The sequence below is a fragment of the Sminthopsis crassicaudata genome, chromosome 3 (assembly GCF_048593235.1).
Source record: "Sminthopsis crassicaudata isolate SCR6 chromosome 3, ASM4859323v1, whole genome shotgun sequence".
Lineage (NCBI taxonomy): Eukaryota > Metazoa > Chordata > Mammalia > Dasyuromorphia > Dasyuridae > Sminthopsis > Sminthopsis crassicaudata.
The window spans coordinates 441415845-441433712 of NC_133619.1; the positions used below are offsets into that span (position 1 = coordinate 441415845).

Genomic DNA, 17868 nt, shown 5'->3' on the forward strand with positions numbered 1-17868 from the left:
ATCGCTGGGGCGGATTCGGGAGTGGGGTGGTGGTGGTGGTGCATAGTGTGAACCGCTGGAGAGTAAGAGTGGGCTTGGACTAGAGCCTGCGCACGTGGAATGCTTTCCGCTCCCCTCGCAGTGCTCTGTCCCCGCTAATGCGGCGCGCTCTACTTCCGGACGCTGAGCCTTTGCTCCCATCCCAGGTCAGGGACGGAGAGGGGCGCTGTGCCCCGGCGTCCGGGCTTTCTCTAGCGCCAGAAGGGGAGTGTCTTGTCTAAACCGGAAAAGCGAGCTGCACGTTAAAGGTATGTTACTCCGCCCGAGGCCCGTCACTTTCCTTCCGCCCCGCTCCATCCTTTATAGCAGCTTCCTTTTCAGTGTTCCCTCAGCAATCTGAGGTGTTTACGCCGCTCTGCTGAGCAGGAGGGACACAACCAAACAAGACTTATTGAGTACCTTAATAAATGTACAGAGCACCGTGCTGAACTTCAGGGAGATAAAGCGTGGAACAATCAATCCCTGCTCTCTAGGAGCTTTCCTTCTAGTGGAAATACCCAGGCTTCAATATAAAGTGAATAAAGACAAATATACACATGCAAATATATGCAAAGTCGTTAAATGAGAGGTAATTTACATGGGAGCACAGTATTGGGAGGGGACGAGGAAAACTTTCTTGCAGAAGATGGCGCTTGGGTGAGCCGGCTCTCAAATGCCACAGTGACTTAAGCCCAGGTGAGGAAGGAGTGTGTTCTAGGCCTTTGGGTGGTTGATTCTTAGTTGTAGTCCAAACTCCTTTGCCTTCCAGAATATCATATTCCTTTAATCCTTTAATATCCTTTAATATAGAAGCTTCTAGGTCTTGGGTAATCTTGATTATGACTGCTCCATATTTAAATTGTTTCTTTCTGGCTGCTCAAAGTATGTTTTCCTTTTTTTTTTTTTTTTTTTTTTTGCTACACTATTCCTTGAAATTTTCATTTTAGAGTTTAGATTTAGGAAGTAATCAGTGAATTATTTTTTATTATAACTTTTTATTTGTAAGACATATGCATGGGTAATTTTTCAGCATTGATAATTGCAAAATCTTCTGTTCCAACTTTTCCCTCCTTCCCCCCACCCCTTTCCCTAGATCGCAGGTAGACCAATACAAAAGTATATGTTAAATACAATATGTGTATACATGTTTATACAGTTATCTTGCTGCACAAAGAAAAATCAGATTTAGAAAGAAGGTAAAAATAACTGGAGAAGGAAAACAAAAAATGCAAGCAAACAATAACAGAAAGAGTAGAAATGCTATGTTTCCTTTCCCAGAGTTCTTTTGCTGGGTGTAGCTGGTTCAGTTCATTACTGCTCTATTGGAACTGATTTGGTTCATCTCCTTGTTGGAGAGGAAACGTTCATCAGAAGTGATCATCGTACAGTATTGTTGTTGAAGTATGTAATGATGTAATGATAAAAGGTTCTGCTCGTTTCATTTCACTATCAATTCATGCAAGTTTCTCCAGGTCTTTCTGAAATCATCCTGTTGGTCATTTCTTACAGAACAATGATATTCATATACCATAATTTATTCAGCCATTCTCCAATTGATGGGCATCCCTTCATTTTCCAGTTTCTAGCCACTACAAAAATGGCTGCCACAAACATTTTGGCACATACAGGCCCCTTCCCCCTCTTTAGTATTTCTTTGGGATATAAGCCCAGTAGTAACACTGCTGGATCAAAAGGTATGCACAATTTGATAACTTTTTGAGTGTAGTTCCAAATTGCTTTCCACAATGGCTGGATATATTCACAATTCAGTGGATTCTTTCAATGGCTGTTTTACTCTCTGATTCTAGGATATCAAGGCAGTTTTCCTTGATGATTTCTTGAAAGATGTTGTCTAGGCACTTTTTTTTGACCATGGCTTTCAAGTAATCCAATAATTCTTAGATTATTTCTCCTGAATTTATTTTCCAGGTTGGTTGTTTTTTCCAGAAAGGTAGTTTACTTTTTCTTCTTCTTTTTTTCATTTTTTTTTTTTTATTTGTTTGACTGATGTCTCATTGACTGATTTGTAGTGAATTATTTTCTTTGGTTGGCTTTTTTACTTCTTTTGCATTTGACCACTTACAATTTTAAAGGAGTTGTTTTGTTCAGTGGATTTTTTTTCCCATTTCACGAATTCTGTTTTTAAGAAGTTGTTTTCTTCAGTATATATTTTTTTCCATTTCACCAAATTTATTTTTTAAGGCGTTGTTTTCTTCAGTCAATTTCTGTGCTTCCCTTTCTAAGCTTTCTAAGATTTTCCTTCCCAAATTTTCATAATTCTCCTACATAACTTTCATTTCTTTTCTCCATTTTTCTTCTGTCTCTTTTTAAGATACTTTTTGAGCTCTTCCAGGAGAGCCTTTTGATCTTGAGACCAATTCATATCCCCTTTTGAGGCTTCACTTGTAGACATGTTGCCATTGCTTTCTTCTTTTGGGTTCGTATTCTGACCTTCCCAGTCACCATAGTAGTTTTCTATGGAAAGTGCTCTTTTTGGCTTTTTTGGCCATTTATAAAAGTTGAGCTCTACTCCTAGGGCACAGGACTTTTTTTTTTTTTTCAGGGTCACAAGGGCCAGTCATTGACTTTATGCTGGGGATGCTGCATGTTTTCCCACTTCTCTGGGTTGGCCTGGCCAGGCCTACTCCCACCTGTTACTCTGGGCATTGAAAGGGGTGGGACATACAATTTCCCTTCTGTGATTGCCTTAGAGGGCTCTTAGCTGCTTACTGAGCCATTAGTCCTCTAAACCAGCTGAACCACTGGTCTTCTGAACCAGGACAAATAAGCCAATGCTGTATTTTGGCTAAGATTCTCCCACTAGATTTCCCACCTCATTGGGCCACTGTGCCTGTGTTAGGCTGCTCGATTCATATAGATCTTTCCTGAAGTCCTTCCAAGATATCTTAGCTGGAAAATTATTACAAATTATTGTACTCCTAATGTTTATGGCTTCTGTCATTCCATTCAGAGGCTTAATCTAAGATTGATTTTGAGGGAAGCTAGAGAAAACTCAGACAATGTCCTGGTTTCTCTTTGTTAACTTGGCAAAAATTCCATGAATGAGAGAATAAACAAGAAGAAAAGGTGGTCAGTAATATCAGAATAGCTTCATTGAAGTTAAGGATTAAGGTTGAAAATGAGTTATAAGATTTGACAATTAAAAGAGTGTGACTAACCTTGTAGAGTACTCTTAGTTGTATGGTGGAGTTAGAAGCCAGGAATTGAGAAGAGTGAAAGATGAAAAGTGGGGGCAAGGTTTGTAAATGATTTTTTCTAGACAAACTGAATGTGAAAGAAAAGATTTAAGAGGTTTCCTTGAAGGAATATTAGCATGTGAAAAAAAAAAAGTTTTGAGGAGAGTTTTGCATTGTTGTAGGCAGCAAGAAAGATATAGAGTAGGGTAAAGAAAAAATTAAAGATGAAGAAAGAGAGAAGGAAAGCATGAAAGAAACAAGCGTCCTGAGGAGAAGGGAGGAGAATGGAATCAAAATCAATTGTAGAGAGGTTGACTTTGATTTATAAGAGAGGCTCCTCGTCAGAACAAAGGAATAATTCAAGGAGGATTGAGGAAAGGTTTTGAAACTGTGTGGGGTAAGGGCAAATAGGTAGCATAAGTAGATAGAACATCAGCTTTAGGATTATGAGAATGAGAGTTCAAATCTGTCCTCAAATACTTACTAGCTATATGACTAGGGGCAAGTTACTTAATCCCAATTGCCTCCAAAAAGAAAGAAAAAAAGAAACTACGGATGGAGGTCTTGTGCTACTTTCTCATAGATTGGAATCAGAATTCACTTCTCTGTTTCTGTTGGCTGCATAATTCTAGAATTTATGGATTGTTTTTGTAGACATTTTGATACATTTCCTCTCCATTTTCTTTTTCACTTAATGCAAAGTTCCTTAGCAAAAATACTTATTTGTATTAATATTTTAATAGTTTTATTACAATAGATTTAGCTTATTTATTAAAAACATCATTCTGGGGAGTCCATAGGTTTGATCAGACTGCCAAAAGGTCATGTTAAAAAGCTTAAGAACCTTTGCCCTATAGGAAATGAAGTTTAGTAATGTCAAATTTAAAATTTTTTAATAGCTTTTTATTTACAAGATATATGCACGGGCAATTTTTCATCATTCACCCTTGCAAAACCCTCTTTTTTCAACTTTTTCCCTCCTTCTCCCCAACCCACTGCCCTAGATGGCAGGCAGACCCTTATATGTTAAATACAATTTTTGTATATATATCCATTCAGTTATTTTGCTGCACAAGAAAAATAGGACTTAGACATAAGGTAAAAATAACCTGAGAAGGAAATCAAAAATGCAAGCGGATAAAAACAGAGGGAGTGGAAATGTTATATTGTGCTTCACACTCATTTCCCATAGTTCTTTCGCTGAGAATAGCTGGTTCTCTTCATTGTTGAACAAATGGAATTGATTTGGTTCATCTCATTGTTGAAGACAGCCACATCTATCAGAATTGATCATCATATAGTATTGTTGTTGAAATATACATTGATCTCCTGGTCCTGCTCATTTCACTCAGCATCAGTTCATGTAAGTCTCTCCAGGACTTTCTGAAATCATCCTATTGGTCATTTCTCACGAACAATATTCCATAATATTCATATACCACAATTTATTCAGCCATTCTCCAATTGATGGAACATCCACTCAGTTTCCAGTTTCTGGCCACTGCAAAAAGGGCTGCCACAAACATTCTTGCACATACAGGTCCCTTTCCCTTCTTTAAGATCTTTTTGGGATATAAGCCCAGAAGTAACATTGCTGGGTCAAAAGATATGTATAGTTGATAACTTTTGAGCATAGTTCCAAATTGCTTTCCAGAATGGTTGGATTAGTTCACAATTCCACCAACAGTGCATCAGTGTCCCAGTTTTCTCACATCCCCTCCAAGATTCATCATTATCTTTTCCTGTCATCCTAGCCAATCTGAGAGGTGTGTGTAGTGATATCTCAGAGTTGTCTTAATTTTCATTTCTCTGATTAATAATGATTTGGAGCATCTTTTTATATGGCTAGAAATAGTTTCCATTTCTTCATCTGAAAATGGTCTGTTCATATCCTTTGACCATTTATCAATTGGAGAATGGCTTAATTACTTATAAATTAGAGTCAAATATAGTCAAATGAGGCCTTTATCAGAACTTTTGACTGTAAAAATGTTTTCCCAATTTATTGCTTCCCTTCTAATCTTGTCTGCATTAGTTTTGTTTGTACAAAACCTTTTTAACTTGATATAATCAAAATTTTCTATTTTGTGATCAATAATAACTTCTAATTCTTCTTTGGTCACAAATTCCTTTCTCTTCCACAGGTCTGAGAGGTAAACTATCCTATGTTCTTCTAATTTATTTATAATCTCATTCTTTATGCTTAGATCATAACCCATTTTGACCTTATCTTGGTGTATGGTGTCAATGCCTAGTTTCTGCCATACTAATTTCCAATTTCCCAGTAGCTTTTGTCAAACAGTGAGTTCTTATCCAAAAAGTTCATTGTTAGCAGGTTCCCTCTGGGTTGAAGGGTCTTATACCTTCTTCAGAGTTCTCCCACTATCTATGGCCCTCTTCATTCCATAACAAGCTGCTTTACTTAAAAAAGGTATATATAATAAATTTTAGGTGTTATTTTCAAAACTGCCCTGCTTTTCTGTGCTTCCTTTTAAGTTTTTTACCCCTGTTCTCTTGAACTTTTGAAAAATGTTAAAATAGCTGTCTTTTTTGAACTTATCAATATTGCTACCAGTATTCCCCTATTCACCTCCCCAATTAACTTACCTTTATAACAAATAAGCAAAATGTGTCCACATAGTAGTAGGTCCTGTCCAAAACTGCTTGCTGTCTCTACACTTTGTGTCTGTCACCTTTCTGTTAGGGGATCAGTAACATTTTTTACCATAATATCTCTGGAGACATAGGTGGTGGAAACATGGCTTTACTCAAAGTTCTTAAATCTTTACATTTTATTTTCTTTATAATGTTGGTATTCTCATATACCTTATTCTCCTGGTTCACATATTGCTCTAGATTCTCTGAAATCATATCTTTTGTCTTTGCTTATGGTATAAAATGTTTAATTCATTATATTCAAATACTATCATTCATTCACCCATACCATGATTGTCTAAAGAGGCATTTTAAAACACCATCTTAGATTCTAGTATATTTCTTTGTCTCATACCCCAACCTCTACTCCTTAGACCTTCAGGTCAAGAAATTTATTTTGTTTAAAATTATATCCTGCCTGGTATTATCCTTCCTCTTAACTTCTATCCTTTTCTATCTTGCCTTGTTTTCCTGTTGAATTTGAGGTGTTTCTACATCAAACTCTGTGTGTGTGTGTCTGCCTGTGTGTTTAAGTAATTCTCCTTTGTCCACACTGACCCTTTCTCTGTTTATATATTCTCTTACTCTGCCTTCAAGTTCCACCCCCTTCTTTGCCCTTTCTATACTAGTGTCTTTCTCCTTTTATCTTTCTCTTTTTTTTCCATTTTCAAATCCTCATAACAGAACCAGCCCATTTCTATTACCGATGTGGTTCTGTTTTGTTTTGTTTTGCCTTCCTTAATGCCCTTTGAAGACTTTCAGGTTCTGAATACATACATATTTCTTCCATCTCATTAGTATGTTAGTACTACACTATCATATACTACCTTCTAATTGCTCAAATCAATTTATCTTTTTGAGTTTTCCTGTATTTCAGAGCTTGCAATTTAAAGTTCCTACTCACTTCTGATGTGGGGAACACTGAAACTGTTTCTCTCTCTCTCTCTCTGACTTTGGGGGGAACACTTGGGAACTCCTTGAACCCTCAGAGAAGTCTCCCCTAAGAAAACGGCCCTGGGGAATCTAGAGAATGTGGTTTCTTTCTGTTATCTGGGTGGGACTAGTTGAGTCCAGGACCACTCCTACTGAGAACCAGTTGGAGATCTATCTAGATTTCTCTTCACCTCTTTTAGTTGAAGATTAGTCCAGAGATACTTATTCAAATGGAAAATTTCTATTCAGTTTGAAGATTTCAGGTCTGATTTCAACACATACTACACCTAGCCCCTAGCTAAAGTTTCAAATTATAAAAAGGGGCAATTTGGGGCTCATTCCTTGCTGAGGCCAAAAGCAGGACATGTCATGCCAAGGAACCCCCCCCCTCTCCTTAGTATAGCTGCCTTTGAGGACCCTCTGCCTAATAAGAGGACATTCTCTTTTCAGTGTTAATCCTTTATCTCTCTTACCTATTTCCCTAACATGACCACAACCCTCTTTACCTCTCTGTTGGGATTTCTCTGCTAGGAATTTCACCTTGCCTCTGAGGAAGTCAGCCTTCCTAGCAAAGGCTGGCTTCTCAGTTCCAACAATAAACTTCTTTTGCCAGTCTAACTTTTCAGGTTTGTAAATTAATTTATGTAGGACCTGCACTGACCAGAAGGGGTTCTCACAACTCTCTGCGCTACGCCAAACCTCATCACTTTTAGTCAGTTTCTTTTTTTAAATCAGGAATTCTTTCAAATTCCTTATTCATTTAAAATTATTTCTTCCCAACTGGATTATACCCATCTTTTCAAAGTAATTCATGGTTATAAGCCTATACTTTTTGCTTTTTAAAAAAAATATTGTATTCTAAAATCTCATTTAAAATAGAAACTGCCAGGTCTTAGTGAATCTTGACAGTAGCTCCTTGGAATTTGTACTCCCTGAATTCTTGTAGTATTTTTGCTTTGATACTGGAGCTCTAGATTTTATCTATGACATTCCTACCTATGACTTTTCCTTTTAGAGTCCTTTTCAGGAGATGTTCTCTGGATTCTTCCTATTTTTACTTCTCTCTCTGGTTCTAATAAATCTGTCCAGCTTCATTTATGATTTCTTGAAAATGTCATATCCTGCATTTAAAAAAAACAACAAACATTTCTTTTACGGAGTCTAGTTCTGTTTTTCAGGTTGTTTTTAATATCACATACTTTAGGGGGAAGCTAGGTGGCGCAGTGGATAGAGCACCAGCCCTGAATTCAGGAGGACCCAAGTTCAAATCTGGTCTCAGACATTTAACACTTTCTAGGTGTGTGACCCTGGGCAAGTCACTTAACCCCAGCCCCCGGGGGGGGGGAAAAATAATATCAAGTACTTTACATTTTCTTTTTCCTCCCTTTCCCTGATATTTCTTACCATGCGTGATTTCTGTTTGCTCTATTCTAGTTTTCAGAGATTCTATTTCTTAGGTAGAAATGCCTAGGTTTGATATTTTATCCTCTAAGGTATTTATTCTCTGATTTTTTTTTTTCCCTCTAGAATTTTTATTTATTTATTTTTCTCTCAGGAATTTTTTTTTTTTATTCTTTTGCTTTACATCTTCTAGGTAGTCATGTGATCCTTATAGAAAATGCCCGCCCCTCCCTTTCATTTACAATTGTTACAGAGCTATATTTGGAACATTTATTTTATTTTTACAATTTACTTTTTTTTTTCCAGCTTTAATTACTAAATTGGGGCTTTGTGCCAGATCCTGCTTCCTACTACATTTTTAGATGGGGTGGTGGGTCTTACTTAGTATTATCCTAGGTCACATGGATTCTTTGCTAAATTTTATTTCCCAGAATTAGATCCCTTGGGCTCTGAGGTTCAAAGTAGAGGCCTCTTTTGATGGAGTATTAGGGACTGACTCAATTGCTCCTGGACTTGGGTTTTCTTGGTCTGAGCACTTTAGCACCATGCTTCATGCTTTTACCCCCATGAACTTCCCAGGTCTCTGCAGTTTTTCCATGGGAGTTCTGTGCTCTTGATACCTAAGGACATAGAACCGGGAAAGTTATACATTTGCTTTCTTTCTTTTCTTTCTTTCTTTCTTTCTTTCTTTCTTTCTTTCTTTCTTTCTTTCTTTCTTTCTTTCTTTCTTTCTTTCTTTCTTTCTTTCTTTCTTTCTTTCTTTTCTTTCTTTCTTTCTTTCTTTCTTTCTTTCTTTCTTTCTTTCTTTCTTTCTTTCTTTCTTTCTTTCTTTCTTTCTTTCTTTCTTTCTTTCTTTCTTTCTTTCTTTCTTTCTTTCTTTCTTTCTTTCTTCTTTCTTTCTTTCTTTCTTTCCCTTCCTTCCTCCCTTCCTCCCTTCCTCCCTTCCTCCCTTCCTCCCTTCCTCCGTCCCTTCCTTCCTTCCTTCCTTCCCTCCTTCCTTCCTTCCTCCCTCCCTCCCTCTCTCCCTCCCTCTCTCCCTCCCTCCCTCCCTCTGAGGCAATTAGGGTTAAGTGACTTGCCCAGGGGCTTAATCTTTTATACACACTTAAAAAAAATATATTTCCCTCCAATTGTTTGTTGTTCTACCAGATTTTTACAAGCTTTTCCCATTCTACTGATATCATAGCAAAAAGGCATCCAATGTTTGGAAGTATGAAAGATGTATAATGCAAGTGTTTGGAGTCTAATATGTTTAATATGCATTAAAATTCTCCCTGTTTTCGGGACACTGATACATTGTTGGTGGAGTTGTGAATACATCCAGCCATTCTGGAGAGCAATTTGGAACTATGCCCAAAAAGTTATCAAACTGTACATACCCTTTGATCCAGCAGTGTTACTACTGGGCTTATATCCCAAAGAGATTTTAAAGAAGAGAAAGGGACTTATATGTGCAAGAATGTTTGTGGCAGCCCTCTTTGTAGTGGCCAGAAACTGGAAACTGAGTGGATGCCCATCAATTGGAAAATGGCTTGATAAATTGTGGTATATGAATGTTATGGAATATTATTGTTCTGTGAGAAATGACCAACAGGATGATTTCAGAAAGGCCTAGAGAGACTTACATGAACTGATGCTGAGTGAAATGAGCAGGACCAGGAGATCATTATATACTTCAACAACAATACTATATGATGATCAATTCTGGATGGACCAGACTCTCTTCAACAATGAGATGAACCAAATCAGTTCCAAATAGAGCAGTAATGAACTAAACCAGCTACACCCAGCAAAAGAACTCTGGGAGATGACTATGAACCACTACATAGAATTCCCAATCCCTTTATTTTTGTCCGCCTGCATTTTGATTTCCTTCACAGGCTAATTGTACATTATTTCAAAGTCTGATTCTTTTTGTACAGCAAAATAATTGTTTGGACATGCATATATGTACATATATATATATATATATACATATATATATATATATACATATATATATATATATGTATATATATATAGTATTTAATTTATACTTTAACATATTTAACATGTATTGGTCAACCTGCCATCTGGGGTGGGGGAAGGAAAGGAAAAATTGGAACAAAAGGTTTGGCAATTGTCAATGCTGTAAAATTACCCATGCATATATTTGGTAAATAAAAACTATAATTTAAAAAAAAATTCTCCCTTTTTTTTTTTTTTTAAACCTTATTTAATTTCCTTCCGATTCTGGAGTTTTGCCAATTTTTATGACCTATTTAGTCTGTGTTAACAAAAGCCCACTAGTAAGTCAAATCTGAAACTGAGAATTTATTTTCCCATAGGAGCAATGTTATATATGGTTTAATTCCCAGTCTCAAAATCAACCAATACTACTCTGAGTGATGGGTCCTGAGAATAAGGGATCTTATCAAAGAGAAGAATTCAAATTCCAGTTCTGCTGCTTAGTATCTGTATGACTGGCCACATGACTTAATTTCTTTAGATTTTCTTATTTGTTAAAAAGAAAGAGGAAGAAAAGACAAAAAAAAAAAAAAATAGACATGGACCAAATAACCTTTCAAGGCCTTAACAATTTTAAATTTGTGATCCTGTGATGCAGATAGTTTTGAAATAGTTGATTCTTCTTTGACTCCTACATTTTTGTGCTTTCTGAATTCTGTCATCTTATCTCATCCCGAATAGCCAGCTCCCAAAGCAATTATGCTTCCCTAAGCTACTCACTATAGCAGCTTTACTTTGAGAAATAAAGAAGGTTATTACAAAATTTAAGCATTGGAAAGGAACTCAAAAAGCCATGTTTTCCTGCCCATATCTGGACAAGAATCCCCCTTGCAACATACTTTAAAAGTATTTGTTCTGCTGTTATTTGAAGACCATTAGTGAATGGGAACTCACTATCTCTCAAGGCCCCCATTTCACTTTTGGATATCTGTGATTGTTAGGGATTTCCCCCCCCCCCCATTGCTAGTCAAGGATAAATTTAATTTGTCTTTCTGTAGCTTCTGTCCTTTGTTCCTGATTCTGCCCTCCAGAGCCTAGCAGAGTATGAACCCCTTCTGCAACAGAGTCCTTTAAATACAACTGACATGTACCACTAAGTTCTCTCTTTTAGCCATGTCTGGTTCCTTTCACTAGTCCTCAAAAAGCATGATCCCAGTCACTTGCGTTTAAATGCTTTCCAGATTATTAATGTCTTTCCTAAAATGTGGTCCCCAAGATTGAGCATAGTATTGGAGATGTGGTTTGAATGGGGCTCAAGTTTGTGGGTGCTTCTCATCTTGAAGACCAAGAAGACACTAAAAAACTGTCCTTTATATAGCAATTTGTTTGCAAAATACTGTGCACGAAATATTCTTTTACAGACAGCCTCCCAATTATGTTCTTATTCTGCAGTCTTGTCCAATTTTTTTGTGATCTCATTTGGGATTTTCTTTGGCAAAGAGACTGGAATGGTTTGCCATTTCCTTCTCTAATTCATTTTATAGATGAGGAACTAAGGCAGACAAGGTTAAGTGACTTGTCTAGTGTCACATAGCTAATACATGTCTGAGGTCAGGTTTGAACCCAGGAAGTCTCCCTAACTGGGCCTGGTACTCTATGCACTGTGCTCCTAGTTGCCAAAACCAAGTTGATATCAAACCTGGTTGGTTAAGTGGCCTAACCATTTAATTGGATCTTAAACCAGCTTCCATTCTGTTTTCCAATCTTTTTCTCTCTTATCCACAAAAGGACATGAAGTATTTGTCAAATATTTTACAAGACATGTAAACATTAACATTAAGGTTAACTATAGCTATAATAGTATTGTGATCTTCTGATCTTGGATTCTCAAAGATTTATCATTGGAGCAGAAGGGCTGACAAATTCTATCATGTTAGAAGCTTTGAGTAAGGCTCTGGAAAAAGATTCAGTTTGTTTTAGGAGCACCAGTCTAGCGAATAATAGAGAGAGAGGCACATCACTGGTAGGGTGGCCAACTGATAATGCAACTCTTGACAATGGCAACTTAGGAAACAAAGAAAAAATTATTAAATAGCCCTCGGTCCTTTGCTTTTCCAATGACTGTGGCAAAATGGTGGAAAAGGGAAGCCAAGTATGCAAAGAATCACACAGTTTTCAGACTATCGATGAGCTTTAATTTGACTGTTGGTAATCTAAATGTGAGATCCTTATCCAGTGACTAATGAAAGGACATATTGCAGAATTTGAATCATGTCAGTCTGAACAAAGAAAGAAAGAAGGATATTGTGGTTAAGTAAAAAGATCATTTACAAGTATTTATTGGAGAGATCAAAAAAAAAAGAGTTTATAGGGTAAATTTTATTGTATGTCCCAAAGCTACAAGAATTAACTATTGCAAGGGATATTTGGTTATTGCACATTACATGTCTAGTAAGTGTTTTTTAAATCCCAATTATAAACATAATTGTACTTAGATGCCAATATTGGTAGCCAAGGACAAAGTGATTATAAAAAATTCAATGAAAAACTTGAAATTCTGATAAGAACTCCAAATCAGATTGACATCTAGTGATTTCATGCTGAGATGGGAAAAGGTGAGGATGGAAAGAAAAATGGAAAGAAACGAATTAAGCCAAAAGACTTGTAGATTATACAGAAGTCTCATATCACAATATGAAAAAGTAAGTGAGAACCATGCTTTCTTTAGAAAAAGAATTTGAAGATAATAAATAATATCACTAAAAAATGAAAGTGAGCACATTTTAACAAACAGTAAAAGACTTGTAATGGATGTGAGAGTTGTTCCTGAGTCAGCATCTGTGCACAATCAGACTATCAACTTATCAAAGCTAAGAGCAAAATATATAACAAAATGAGTTGTAATGAAAAAGATGTGTTGTACAAGTAAAATTTAGCCCTAGATTTAAGAAAGTTATTGAAAATTTAAAAATAAGAAGTGGACATCAGAAATGAATAGAAATCAACAGTCATTAATAATTTAATCTAGAAGTTAAATGTAAATTAATTGCTACAACATGGAAATCAAAAGAATCCAGAAAGAATGATAGTCAGCAAATGGGTAAATGATTGACCAAATGAAGAGACATGGCAAAAGGAATACTGGGTTAGGATGTTATCTATAAAATGTTGAAAAGAAGTATAATGGGTGATTATGAGCAATATTGTCTCATAAAGCAGGGAGAAGCAATGAAAGGTAAAACCATAGTAAAGAAAACTTGGCAAGTTATCCAACTAAACAAAGTAATTCCAACAGCATTCAAGAATGAAAATGTAAAGAGCAGAAGAAAAGTGGAAAGTACATACATGAACTATTATAGCAAAATGTTTTACCCTTCAAGAATAGTGGAACATCCACCCTTGTACCAGAACCTACAATACCTGAGTACTAAAGATAACAGATGGGAAAAGCAGCTGGATTAGATTAAGTATATAGAATGCAAATTCTTGCTGGAGCGCATTGCATGACTGATTCATAAGGCATATAGAGGAAGATATCAAAAACATGTGAAAAAATCTTGGATCTGTTGATGACACAAAAAATGGTGACCAAGAAAATTTTAACCACTGACATATTCCTGCTCTCTATCTAAAATCTTTATGAGGGTTGTATGTGCATAAACTGAGTATCTTTTCAGTACCCTTAGAAGGGAACAAGCAGACTTTCATAAGCAAAATTTAACAGTGAATCACATCTTTAATGTGTCACAATTGACTAAAAGACATAATGATTGGCTCATTATACTTATTGTTGATTGATTATGCAAAAAAAAAGTTGACTCTGTAGAACAAAAATATTGCTTTAAAGGATCATTTACAATGAATTATCTTTCATTTATATGTCAAGATAATTCAGAATTCCTTGGAAGATATAATAAGAGGGAAAAAAAAAGCCTGTTAAGTAGCCCTCTGATAATAAGTATGAATTGAGGAATAAAACAGAAAGATTGGATGCTCAACAAAAGTAGTCATCATCATGATGAAGTTCTTCAGAATCCAGATCAAGAATGGCTTTTCCATGGATGGTGAGTTCTTCCAGAACTCCTAAAAGATAGGAGAATCATATTGTGTTGACTACAGAAAGTCCTGATTATGACCTATTTGGTCTGCAGAGTCATATAGCAGGAACCAAATGGATAAAAAATATCTGTTGCCTAGATTTCTTCATTCATCTGAATGGACCCCCAGGAAAGAAAGATTTTATATATATATGGATAAAGACAGAGAAGGAGATGGATATGTAAATATCTATATGTAATGTATATATGTATATTATATACATATATGTGCAAATATAGAGATATAACTATCTATCTGGGATTGACATTGCAAATGCATGATGAGCTAGACTTAGAGGTGAAAAGGAAGAGGAGAGTAGGTTAGATGGCTTTCAGAAAGTACAAAGCGCTTTTAAAAAATTCTTTTATTGATTCCCAAGCATCCCATGACAACATACTTATATTTTTCTTTCTTTTTTTTAAAGCTTTTTAATTTCAAAACATATGCATAGTTTTCAACATTCATCCTTGCAAAATCCTGCGTTCCAAATTTTTTTCTCCCACCTCCCCTAGACTGCAAGTAGTCCAATATGTTACATATGTGCAATTTTTCTATACATATTTCCACAATTGTGCTACACAAGAAAAATCAGATCAAAAAGAAAAAAATGAGGAAGAAAACAAAATGCAAGGAAATAACTACAGAAAAGTGAAAATACTTGGTCCTCTCTTTGGGTCATGCTTATATTTTTAATGCAGACATTTTACTAGTGTTGTGTTGTATAGCAATAAGCTTTGGAACACCATTGCCTCCAAAAAACTAAAAGGAAGCATCATGGAGAAGGCAAAATGGAACTATACATGGTTTGTATGAGTAGGCTGTAACTTATAATTATTCAGACACTCTGAAAAAGAACAGGAGTAATGTATATCCTCAAGGATTCATATTTGTCATGATGGACAGATAGGTGACTGGAAACTTCATTGTTCCTATCACATTATAAGAAGACATAGGAGCCCCCAGCATGATCTTAAGGATTTGGATGAAAATCTTACAGGATAGACAAGTATGGAGAAAGTATGATGGGAATCCCTAGAGGGAATGCTCAAATCAAAGGCACTTATCCAACTGAGTATGTCCTAAAGTCTGGGTAATTAATATCTACAGTGTTCTTCTGATTTACTACTGGTCTAGTCATCCTGTCAAGAAAAAAAAAAAAAAGAAAAAAAAAAAGAAAGAAATGAGGTTAATCTGGAGTAATCTGTTTAGGGTAAAATCTTATAAGTTTATGGTGATCCTTGCTTTCTTTTAATAATATATTCTATAATTTTGCCAGGAATCAAAATCAAAGTCAGTAGACATTTTTTTTTTCCAAACCTCTGGCACCTCTTTGGTTTTCCACTTTCCTTCACTGACAGTGCTTCAGCAATGGTATCTTTTAATACCCTGGAATATAGATTGTATAGTTCCAGGGTTCTTACTGTGTCATGGACTGATTTAATAGTATGGTGAAGCTTATGCACTTTTTCTTAATGTGTATGTGCATAAAACAAAAAGAATAGTATTAGGAAACAATTTATATTGAAATAAACTATATATTGTGTGTACAGATTTGTAAATACAAATATGTATATATGATATGTATGTATATATACTGTACACATACTGTGTATATATGTGTGTGTATATATATATATATATATATATATATATATATATATATATATATATATATATATATATATATATATATATATATATATATATATATATATATATATATATATATATGTTACATATAGTTTTAGTGTTTATGGAGTGCTTCATAGATATCATTTTATAAAGGATTCAAAAAGGAGAATACTACTATGTCAGTCAAACAATTAGCATTCTTATTAAGCACCTAGTATGTTTCAGACACTGTGCAAAGCATTGGGGATACAAAGAAAGGTAGAAGACAGTCTCTATTCTCAAGGAACTTACACTTTATTAGGGGAGATAACCTGCAAACAATTATGTACAAACAAGATATAGGCAGGATATTGATCAAGCTAGACACTACAGAAAGAAGCTATACAACAGGAAGAATAGGAGCAGAGATGCCCTGATTTTTACATGACACAAAAACCCAGACAACGTAGCAACAAACTCAAATGTACAAAGCAAAATAAAGTAAATCACAAAAGGAGGCAAATTTGATATCCAGGTATTATTGAGATTTAGTATGGTAAAACTCGTGGCTGGGATTTGGCTCTGGAAAAGTGTACCTTATTCAAAAAGTAGAGGGAAAATAAGAGAGACACAACACAACATTATCCAGTAAGAAGATATATCATTCTAGGAATCACAAAGTCCATAGTAGAGAACATTAGGATGATAATCAACAAATGTAGAAAGAAAAGAAATGTTGTCTTCAAATTGTACTATGGCTTTGTTACACAGAAAGGTAATTCATTGAGCTTGTTTCTTCTGTTGTAAAATGGGAATAGTATTTATGATACCTTCTTCACAGCATTGTTGGGAAACTCAAAGAGATAAGAATAAAGTATCCCAAAAGTCTTAGTGTAGTTATAAGCTTTAACTAAATTAAGACTTCCAGGACATCCTATATGTGTAGATGTACTCTATGAGCTGTATACCTCTATGAACGTAGTTAGTTATAAATGTTAGCATTATTATTAGATGAGGAGTTTGGGGGTGGGGGCAGAGGGGAATGACAAGTCTCTCTCTCTTTTTGTTTTTTTTAATTAATTTATTTATTATTTTTTTTATTTAGAATTTTTTCCCACAGTATATATGCATGAGTAATTTTTTTTTATAATATTATCCCTTGTATTCATTTTTCCAAATTATCGCCCCCCTCCCTCACACCCTCCCCCTGATGACAGGTAATCCCATACATTTTACATGTGTTACAATATAACCTAGATACAATATATGTGTGTAAATACCATTTTCTTGTTGCACATTAAGTATTAGATTCCAAAGGTACAAGTAACCTGGATAGATAGACAGTAGTGCTAACAATTTACATTCACTTCCCAGTGTTCCTTCTCTGGGTGTAGTTGTTTCTGAATGACAAGTCTCTTAATACAAACATAATATTGAAGTGATACTAGGAGGACTTCAGTTATCTAGAGATAACTGGATAAATGCCAAAATCTGAGAAGATAATAATTTCTTAATTTATCTTAATGATAATTTTACTCTTAAAAAGGTAAATGAAGGAAGCAGTGAATGTGACTTTTATTGTGAGATTTGATTCTCATTAACAAGGATAATTTAACTGCTTGGGGACCTTTGTGAATTTTTGGGGCAAGTGATAACTGCATCTTAGAATTTATGAGTCAGAGGAGAAAATTGGGAATAGTTTAACATGTACCCAAGAATTTTAGAAAGTAGATTTCAGTAGGTTCATAAAAAGGAAAGGCAAAGTCCTTATGGCCTAAAATTAAACAAGGGAAGGCAGCACAAGAGAGATGAGAAATTCTGGAGAGTGTAATTCCGCATCCTTTATGGTGTAATCTATGTGAAGCACTCTGCAAACTTTAAAGCAATATATTAATATCAGTTATACTAATATTATTTAAAAACCTTTTGATGAGACTTACAAGACTCTAACTAGGTAAATTTTTTCTAGCACTTAATAGCTTCTCAACACCCCAGGTTAGGAACGTGA

At 35.4% G+C, this 17868-nt stretch overlaps 2 protein-coding genes across 5 annotated transcripts in view; one reads left to right on the plus strand and one right to left on the minus strand.

The window, feature by feature from the left end:
* The window catches only part of DCAF17 (DDB1 and CUL4 associated factor 17), a 75905-nt gene that overhangs the window by 42660 nt on the left and 15377 nt on the right, over positions 1-17868 (minus strand). The window lies entirely within an intron of this gene.
* Positions 1-17868, plus strand: part of METTL8 (methyltransferase 8, tRNA N3-cytidine) — a 118613-nt gene that overhangs the window by 94 nt on the left and 100651 nt on the right. For 2 of the 4 annotated variants that reach the window (XM_074303138.1, XM_074303140.1), the window contains exon 1: positions 4-287. The gene's annotated coding sequence lies outside the window, so the exon portion shown is untranslated. Of the gene's footprint in view, positions 1-3; positions 288-318; positions 715-17868 lie in introns of those variants that run through there. The other 2 variants (XM_074303136.1, XM_074303137.1) reach the window with 2 other exon arrangements.